The following is an 11121-nucleotide window of genomic DNA, read 5'->3' as shown; positions in this document are numbered from 1 at the left end:
ATAAGACATATAGATGTTAACCAAATGAAAATGTAAACAATTCATAAATGTTTCAATGGTTATAACTCCTCTGTGTCTGTTAGTTGTTCAGTGTCTGACTCTGTGCAATTCCATGGGCTGTAGCCGACCAGGCTATCTATCCATGGAATCCTCCAGGCAAGAATACTGAAGTGGGTAGCCATTTCCTTCTCCAGGGGATCTTCCTGACCCAGGGATCAAACCCAGGTCTCCTGCATTGCAGGTGAATTCTTTACCATCTGAGCCACCAGGAAAACCCTCTAACTTGTCTACCTTAATCTTAAGCTCTGGAATTTATGCCACCCAAAGTTTCCTAATTATACCTCTAAAATGAACTTTTCCCCTGAAACATCACCCCTGGCTATTTTCAGAAAGGCAGTGTTCAAAGCAGAGTCCAATTACTAATGACTATTAATATCTTCTTTAGTAACAATAAAATAACCCCTGAAATAAAGTCTTAAGTAAAATGCAACTATTTTATATATTTAGGTGCTGCTTGCACAGTAACTAAGCCAAAACTGAAAAGAAGCCATAGAATTTTGCCTCCCCTGATAAGTATTCTTTAGGTGTGCAAGATTAAGCAAGCCTCTATTGTTCAATTTCTATTAAAAAAATAATAATTCATTGAAAGATCACAAGTGATATTCTCTTATTCAATCATTTATTAATTAATTCATTAGGCATTTATTTTGTGCCTACTGAACCCTAGTACACATATTAAATATTAGAAATATATTGCAGTGTAGAACTCCATCAATGCACTTGAAATCTCAGAGGCAGTGACTAACAGAGAGGAAGACCAAGAGATTCAGCTAATATTTGATGCATTTCATCAGGCTTCAGGAACACAACAGGGAACCATGGTCTTTGGTGACTGACTGCATGTATAATGAGCTGGGCAGTAAGGTTAAAAAGGCAGCCACACAGCCACAGTGAATTCAGCAAACCATCTCACTAACACATTTGGGTTTTTTTTTTGTTTTTTTTTTTTAATGTATGAATTTCGAGCTACCTTGAATCACTAGCAGGCTCCTTCTAATTACTAACAATGACAAGTCTGCCCTCTCAGCTGCAGCTGGATGCCCCAGACATCTTCAGAGCAAAACCAACAAATGATTGGAATACTATGATTTAAACTCAAAACCAAAGCACAGTTGGAGATTTTTTTTTTTTACAAGGCTGCTTGAACGTCTTGCATCCAGGGTTTGCCAGATCATAGAAGATGCAGAAGGACAGCACAAGGTCAAATCTACATCTCATATACAAAGAACAAACTGGCTTTCTAATCCGTTTGCCGTAGCTCATAACTTAGAGGACATGTAGGATGAATAGCGGGGTCCCGGGCACGGAGACCACACCAGTGACCCCAAGTGCCCTGCTGTGAATAATGGCCATTATGAGAGGGAGGTGATGGCAGCAGGAGCAATATACCGTCATCTGTCCTCCTGAACCAGAGAGGGAAAGGGCAGAAAAAGCAGCCCGCAGATATACACTATGCTAATTATTTTTGTGATATAATTCTTGGGGGCATCTCTATCTGAACAGCCAAAACAGCCCTTCAAGTGTAGCAAGAGACACCTTGCCATTAACCATCTGTGGCTTGAGGTTTTTTTTTTTTTTTTTTTTTAATTTGATAAATATGTGGTATCCATTTTGGTCTCATAAGATCACTAAAAAAAAGATTCAATATGCAGCTTCTATGAAGGAAGGTTCTCTTTGATCTCCGTGATAACACATATGGTTATGCTGTCAACATAAGAGTTTGGGGGCCATTTTTCATCCACCGTTTTTAACATGTTAGTTATTATTTATATTCACTGGTGGCTCAGATGGTAAAGAATCCACCTGCAATGCAGAAGACCCAAGTTCGCTCCCTAGGTTGGGAAGATTCCCTGGAGAAGGGCACGAGAGCTCACATGAGTGCTCTTGCGTGGAGCATCCCATGGACAGAGGAGCCTGGCAGGGTACAGAGTCAGATACGACTGAGTGACTAACACTTTCACCTGAGATAATCTCTTTAAACAGTTCCCAAGGTGAGTACAATCAAAGGACCAGAGAGTTGGTCTCCTGCATGATGTAATATTTGTTTCTGGGAGCTGAGAGCGGTGATGTTTTCCAGGGGGAGGGAAGAGGACTGAGGGGAAGACAAGAGAAAGTGGACTGTGTTTTGTTTTTGGTGTTTTTGTTCTACACTTAGCACTTGGGATGTAAAATGTCATTTTCCTCATTCTCTCTTTTTTTAAGCCACGAGTCAGAAATATTACAGAGTACCTGCACTGCTTGTACTGCTTGTATGGTGGCATCTGCTTGGCATTCAAACACATATAAATCAATGTGATTAAATATAGTTAGAATGTCCATTTCTCATGACAGTCGTAAGAAGCACAAGAAGGTGGATACTCAGCTGTCTCATTCATTGATGTAGCCCCGCCCTTTTCTGTCTCACTGAGGAACCTGACTGTGGATTGTTTCCACAAGGCCATGCGTGCTTCCGGTGAGCAGTAGTTACAAAAGACAATCGAGTGGAAAGAGTAAAACTATTGGCTTTCTCTCTGGTGTGAAAGGAGGCTTTTAACTTCTCTTAAACCCATCTCTGCACCCTCTGGACCATCCCCAATCCAGGCTTATATTGTTAGTTTCAAAGATTAGCATTTCAAGAAACCCAGGATTCTACAAGGCCTCTCTGTGGGAGACTGAACGCAAAATAGGACCCCAGAAACATATTTGATTTATATCTATTATATTGATTGTAAACTCTGCTCCTGAAACAACAATTCAGATTCTGGACCAGAAGAAAAAAAAATGGCTTTCAAAATCTAAAATGATTTAACACTAACAAGAAATTCAACCTATCTTTATGCAATCTAAGTAAAAAATTGACCTTGAGAGTTACAATAAAAATTTGTCTCTGGGATATTCTCCACCTGCACACACACTTCCCTCACTATGCACACTCCAAAATGAATCACTCAGGGAAATTAGCTAGTAAAGACTGGCGTGGGGAGCCATTCCAGCAAAAATAACCACACTGCAAACCTTAATCTGTAAGCAGGCAGTCACCACATGCCTCACACATATCCCATCAGATTACAACAACATCCAGACCTGACCTTATCTGGCATCACATGTGAAGCTTATCTCACATGTGCACAGAATTCTCAGGACACTGAGGTGTGCCGCTGACATCTACCTTGATTCCATTAGGTTATAATTGACTATTTACAGTAGCCAGGACATGGAAGCAACCTAAATGTCCATTGACAGAGAAATGAATAAAGAAGATGTGGATATACAATGGAATATTACTCAGCCATAAAAAGGAATAACATTGTGCCATTTCCAGAGAGATGGATGGGCCTAGAGACTACCATATAAAGTGTAAGTCAGAAAGAGAAAAACAAATACCGTATATTAATGCATGTATGTGGAATCTAGGAAAGTGCTGCAGATAAACATTTTGCAAAGAAGAAACAGAGACACAGAGAACAAACTTATGAACACTAAGTGGGGAAAAGGGATGGGATGAATTGGGAGATTGGGACTGACATGTATACACTGCTGCTGCTGCTAAGTTGCTTCAGTCATGTCCGACTCTGTGCGACCCATTAGACGGCAGCCCACCAGGCTCTCCTGTACCTGGGATTCTCCAGGCAAGAACACTGGAGTGGGTTGCCATTTCCTTCTCCAATGCAAGAAAGTGAAAAGTGAAAGTGAATCCGCTCAGTCCTGTCTGACTCCATCCATGGGATTTTCCAGGCCAGAGTACTGGAGTGGGTTGCCATTGCCTTCTCTGATACATACATTACTATGTATGAAATAGGTAACTAATGAGAATCTACTGTATTCCACAGGGAAAAGAAAAACTGCCATCTGTATGTAAGACGTGTATTAAGTTCACCTTAAAAATGTATTCTAGTATACATTAGGTGCAAATACTGTTTGATTCCACTTATACAAGTTACCTAGAATAGTCAAATTTAGAGAGTCAGAAAATACATTGGTAGATGCCACAGGATGGAGGGTAGGGGTGAGGCGTGGGGAGGGAAAATGGGAAGTTAGTGTTTAATGGGGACAGAATTTTAGTTTAAGAAGGTGAAAAATTTGGGAGAAATGGATGATGGTGAGAGTTACAAAACAATGGGAATGTACTTAGTGCCACTGAACTGTATGGTTAAACATGGTTAAAATAGAATATTTTATATCATGTAATTTTTACCACAATAAAAACATTTTTTTTAAATGGATGGTTGTTTGTGAAGTGCTCTCCTAGGTATTGCAGAAGATATGGAACATTTTATGGTTGAGCGGTTTCTATTTGGGGAGAAAAAAAAAAAAACACATAAAATGTTAAATGTCACATAGACAAAATCTTGGTCTATATCACAGAGCAAAGAAGACCACATGGATGTATCTGATAAATACACAAAACAATGCTCTTGGGCAATAATTCTCATTTCAAATATTAGAGAATCTGTGTGTCTTCTCTGCCGTTAAGTTGTGCCACCTGTAACTTATACACAATGAGTATTTTGAGTTTGTGTTTTCATAATTATATCAATTCAAGGCCACTTTTATAAGAATGCCATTCTGTGCACTTACATTCTTTTTTTTTTTAAATTTTATTTTATTTTTAAACTTTACAATATTATATTGGTTTTGCCAAATATCAAAATGAATCTGCCACAGGTATACATGTGTTCCCCATCCTGAACCCTCCTCCCTCCTCCCTCCCCATACCATCCCTCTGGGTCGTCCCAGTGCACCAGCCCCAAGCATCCAGTATCGTGCATCAAACCTAGACTGGTGACTCGTTTCATTCTGATGTGACACATGGAAGGATGGGGAAGGTGAAAGATCCAGGTGCATGCCTAAACCTGGCCACCAGCCATCACGGCCCTATTTAACATCACGCTGTTTCCCTCGTGGAGTCCTTCTTACCCTGCTCTGTTCTTATTCGACAGCATTTATAACTTTCTAACATACAGGATAATTTTCTTATTTGTTAAGTGTCAGTCAGTTCAGTCACTCAGTAGTGTCCGACTCTTTGCAACCCCATGGACCGCAGCATGCCAGGCCTCCCTGTCTATCACCAACTCCCGGAGTTCACTCAGACTCATGTCCATTGAGTCGGTGATGCCATCCAACCAACTAATCCTCTGTCTCCCCTTGTTAAGTGTAGTCTTGTTAAGTTTAGTCCCCTTGTTAAGTGTAGTCTTTTTTTAAGTTTTTTTTAAACTTTTATTTATTTTTACTTATTTATTTTGGCCGTGCTGGGTCTTGGGATCCCGGTTGCTGCATGGGCTTTTTTCTAGCTGCAGTGCTTGGTCTTCTCACTGCGGTGGCCTGTCCTGTTGTGGAGCACGGGCTCTAGAAGTATCCAAGCTTCAGTAGTTGCAGTTCCCGGGCTCTAGAGCACAGGCTGAGTAGCTGGGGCACATGGGCTTAGTTGCTCCATGGCACGTGGGATCTTCCCCCAAACTGTGAAAGCCAAGCAGTTATTCCACTTCTGATCATTCAGCAGATTGTAATTTTTAAAAGAAAAAAATAAAAGTGATTCACACTATGGAACAGCGACTCATCTTTTTAATTTTTCTGTTTTTAAAGTATATTTGAGGTGTATTCATCAAAGCATTCACTGACTAAAATGAGTGCTTTAGGGTCTTCCCTGATTGTCCAGAGGTTAAGACTTCTCCTCCCAAAGAGAGGGGTGTGGGTTCGATCCCTGGTCAGGGAGCTAAGGTATCACATGCCTCTAGACCAACAAACCAAACTGAACCAAAATGAACAAAAAACAGAAGCACCATTGTAAGAAATTCAATGAAGATTTTTTTTTTATGGTCCACATCAAAAAATAAAAAAAATAAATTTAAAAGAAGTCGATGCTTTTGTCTCAGCCTCTCAGGGTAAAACAAGGATGAAAAAAGAAGGTGATGATAAGCATAGGGCTAAAATACAAACATCACAGAGGAAAGGCACATGAAAAAAACTGCACGAAGAACAAAAGGAATGACTGACAAATACTAAGCACCAGGAGAATCACAAGTGGAAGGGGAAAAGCAGGCCTTGCTGACAAGTGATGAGCAGTGAGAAAGTAGCTGAGTTGAACATATTTTTTAATGAAGTGTTAAGTAGATCACCAAGAGAGGTAGGTAATGACTGTGATGAAGAGTTGACCAGGGTGCAAAAAAAAAAAAAAAAGGCAAAATTAAGTGACACTTGGTAAATCACAGGAGGACATGAAACCTAAGAGAGTTTCTGAAAAGAATGGTCCATCCCTCGCTACACTCCGATGCCTTTTAGTAATCAAATTGGGCAGCTCATTAAAATTATGTGTGAATAGATAGATACTCTGGCAAAAAGGCAAAGGAGCGAGACAAAACTAGAGCAATACAATGGCTATATCCACAGATGCAGAAAACCAGCACTGGAAGGTTCTGGAGGAGATGGACTGGAGAGAAACTCATTGGAAAACAGTGAGTGGATCCCCTGGGAATAATAGGAGCAATGAAACTGACCACAGGAGAGATGCATCATGCCAAAAGATAAGTATTTAAAATTGGATGTGTTTGCATGAAATAATTCAGTTAACAGCAAGGGAATTTAAAGAAATTAGTTGAAGGAGTCATGTGAGTAAATGGGAGGATAAAATTTGGTTTCTCTCTGTGTATGGACAGAATAAATACAGGATTTTTCCCAACTAGGAAACTGTCTGGTCATTGGTGAGTGGCTTCCAGTGTTTTCCTAAATAAAAGTGATGCACTGGGCCATAATTATTTCAAATGGTATGGTTAGTTCTCTGGATGACACAGAAAGAAAGTGAATTTACTTGTACAGAATGCTGATATTGTGTTGGGTCCTCTTTGATATTTTAACATATATTAAGTCTTTGGCTTCACACAACAAAACTGTCACGTAAAAGGCATGATAACCACGTGTAGCTGGAGGAACCTGAGATCACACAGCTCTCAACAGCTCGGAATCACATCTAAGCATGGGTGGCTCCAAAGCCAGGGGCCATCAAGCTGCTTGCTGCATCAAAGGAAGTTGAGAATGAAGTATCAAATTATTAAAGAGAAAATATAACTTAAGGAACTGGATATTGTATTTAATATGCTTATTCACACTCAGAGTCAGATGGCCAACTTGAAAAATTTGATTTATCCTCCTAGGGTCTTGCTAAGGCTTGTTATTTAATGAGACCAACACGTACCTCTATACAATAACAAAAAAAAAATCTTTAAAAATGGTATACACATCCACTTAAAAAATCCATACTGTGTTTTATTAAGCATAACAAAATTCCCCAATTTTTCTCAAAGGGCTGGAATGAGTGTGAGCAGCAGGACTTAGTCATTCATTCATTTATTTCTTTATTAACAACCATTTATTGACTGCCTGGACTTCCCTAGTCGCTCAGGCAGTTTAAGGAGAAGGCAATGGCAACCCACTCCAGTACTCTTGCCTGGAAAATCACATGGACGGAGGAGCCTGGTAGGCTGCAGTCCATGGGCTCGCTGGGAGTCAGACATGACTGAGCAACTTCACTTTCGCTTTTCACTTTCATGCCTTGGAGAGGGAAATGGCAACCCACTCCACTGTTCTTGCCTGGAGAGTCCCAGGGACTGGGGAGCCTGGTGGGCCGCCGTCTGTGGGGTCGCACGGAGTCGGACACGACTGAAGCGACTTAGCAGCAGCAGCAGCCTGCAATGCGGGAGACCCAGGTTTGATACCTGGGTTGGAAAGATCCCCTGGAGAATGGAATGGAAACCCACTCCAGTATTCTAGCCTCTACAACTCCATGGACAGAGGAGCCTGGCGAGCTACAGTTCATGGGGTCACAAAGAGTCCAACACAACTGAACAACTAACGCATACACACGTTGTGTGCCTAATGTGAACCAGGAACCTTGCTAGATTCTCAGAATAAGCAGAATGATCATAGTTCCTGTCTGCTGAGAAGGTACAGCCTATTGGTTGATACAAACCAGTAAATAAATTTCACTGATTCACTGAAAGTAAGAGAGCATATTTTCTTTCTCCTCTAGTCTAGTGGAAGGGCAAAAAATAGAGAAGAAAGTAGAATATGATCAGTATGGATATAAAGTTCTCCAGAAACACCCAGAGTGGCTCTTGCCTTGAGTACTTGGCCAGGCTCAAAGAAGGCGGCAAAGTCATTTAAACACAAGGACAGCCTGTGTGCATAGCATGTGTAGCAGAAGCTTCTTTGACTAGAGCAATGACAGTGAAGCAAAGAGAAGGTGCCCTATGTGCCCTGAACACCTACTACATTTTCAGGAAACTTAAAAGGGATGTATGAACCACAGGGAAGAATGTGTACTGTGGATGAGAATTTGCAGAGGCGTGAGAGCTGAAAGAAACAAAATTTACAACCCTCGTTGGCATCTTAGTCCCCTGCCAAAGTGACGTAATCACTGATGCTTGTGTGAAATACCAAATACTTGGAAAGCCCCACAGAAACCAGAACGCTAAATATGTCTGCAGATCACTGACAATGTGATGAACACACATTTACTTGGAATGCTTGAATACGATCTTCAGAACAGTCATGAATGCATCTGACTGAATACCCCCAACAAAGCATCAGTAAAAGGCCAGGAGGTGCTCTTTGTTCAGTAAAGTAACTAATTCTTGATCAGTAATTTTGTCACTGAGACACGCTTGTTCAGAAGAAAATAAAAAATAGCACCAAAATTATGGGAGATTTTAAAATCAAAGAAATTTTTAGAAAGCAGTGTCTTTTTCAGTCCACACAATATTCCTTGGTCACCAAAGCATATATATAGGGCCTCCTGCCAAGAAGAGGGGTGAGAACACAGATTTTCCATGTCTCCCTTTCTTTATTGGGTTTTTATGTGTGTGTGTGTGTGTTTACTAACTCTTGTGAATCATTCTTTAGGTGCACTATTACTTAGGTCACCATTTTAACTACAATATTATACTCATCAAGAAGGCTGCTTCCTAATAAACACTGAAGTTTTCTATCTTCAACATTTGAAAAAAAAAAAAAAAAAAAGAAAGAATACAAAGAGAAAGACTCAGATGGTATAATAGTAATTTCACTTTATGTCATTCAGGTTATTGAATCATTTCAGAAGATGTATCTCCACAAAAACTTTATCAAATCTGCATGCCTGCCTGTGGCAAATATAGTGATCCATATTCAGAATTCCTATAGTCATATACTTCTTGAAAAATACTGAATGTGCAATTGTCTTCATCATTTCACAAAGTCATTTAATGACAAAACAATTGTCAAATGTCCCAAATGGTTTTTCTTACACACCCACAAGCAATGTTTGCTAATATATTATTTCCTATACAAATTTCTAAATGGTCACTTCAAAACAGTAGAGCCTGAGTACTTCCATTTTATTCAACAAGAAGTTTTATACAATGGGAAATGATAAAATAAAAACAAAGCACCCATGATTTACAAGGAGAGACACCTGCCTTTGAATTTTGTCTAGTTGAATTGTCTAGTTGTCTGACCTTGGGAAAATAACAACTCTGACCCTCATCTCTCTCAGCTTTGAAAGAGAGATCATAGTAGGTAACCTAACTGGGTAGTTGTATTTATAAAGACATTATGTATAGAATCGGAGAAGGCAATGGCACCCCACTCCAGTACTCTTGCCTGGAATATCCCATGGATGGAAGAGACTGGTAGGCTGCAGTCCATGGGATGGCTGAGAGTCAGATACAACTGAGTGACTTTCACTTTCACTTTTCACTTTCATGCATTGGAGAAGGCAATGGCAACCCACTCCAGTGTTCTTGCCTGGAGAATCCCAGGGATGGGGGAGCCTGGCGGGCTGCCATCTATGGGGTCACACAGAGTTGGACATGACCGAAGTGACTTAGCAGCATGTATAGAATACAGTACACTGGCCTGACTCATTTTAGAGACTCAGTACTAGCTACTCTCATGATTACTTGTTACTGATATGAAAATAACATTTTTTTTAAACCTCTGATTTCATGGTAGTGCTTTTCTGAAGGGCTTCCCTGATAGCTCAGCTGGTTAAAGAATCCCCCTGCAATGCAGAAGACCCCGGTTCAAATCCTGGGTCAGGTAGATCCTCTGGAGAAGGGATAGGCTACCGTGGGCTTCCCTTGTGGCTTAGCTGATAAAGAATCCACCTGCAATGAGGAGACCTAGGTTCAATTCCTGGGTTGGGAAGATCCCCTGGAGAAGGGAAAGGATACCCACTCCAATATTCTGACCTGGAGAATTCCATGGACTGTGTAGTCATGGGGTTGCTTTTCTGAATGTGCAACTCATGGGGAGAAGCTTAGACTTGGACCAGCAAAATTTGTATTTGCAACCTGAGTGTTCTGTGAAGTGCAAGAAAAGCCAGAGTTGCTCTCTGAACCAGAGTTGCTTCCAGTGGGAAATCTGAATACTAATACCTACTTGCCAGATTACAATGGTTGAATGGGGCCATTCTTCTCAGTACATGGTAAATGTTCACTAAATAGTAACTCCTAGTATTATTGTAAACAGAAATAGTTGAAAAGCAAGGAATCATCTAATGTATCTGCCTTGAAATAAAACATGTGTGCATGCTAAGCTGCTTCAGTCATGTCCAACTCTTTGCAACTCCATGGACTGTAGTTTGCCAGGCTCCTCTGTCCAGGGGGGATTCTCCAGGCAAGAATACTGGAGTGGGTGGCCATTTCCTCCTCCAGGGGATCTTCCAGATCCAGAGATTGAACCCTCTTCTCTTCTGCCTTCTGCATTGGCAGGCCAGTTCTTTAACACTAGCGCCATCTGGGAAGCCCTGAAATAAAATAATACCATTTTATACAGGAACAGAAAAATAGGACTGTCTTCAGTTGCTAACCTTACTGGTTAGCAATAGCCTGGCAGGTTCTATGAGAAGGACTCGAGTATTTACTAAGTCCTTGTATGCATGCGATGACACCACCCTTATGGCAGAAAGTGAAGAGGAACTAAAAAACCTCTTGATGAAAGTGAAAGTGGAGAGTGAAAAAGTTGGCTTAAAGCTCAACGTTCAGAAAACGAAGATCATGGCATCTGGTCCCATCACTTCATGGGAAATAGATGGGGAAACAGTGGAAA

Source organism: Bison bison, unplaced genomic scaffold, assembly GCF_000754665.1.
Source record: "Bison bison bison isolate TAMUID 2011002044 unplaced genomic scaffold, Bison_UMD1.0 scf7180017864220, whole genome shotgun sequence".
NCBI classification, from domain to species: domain Eukaryota; kingdom Metazoa; phylum Chordata; class Mammalia; order Artiodactyla; family Bovidae; genus Bison; species Bison bison.
This window is presented reverse-complemented; position numbering follows the sequence as displayed.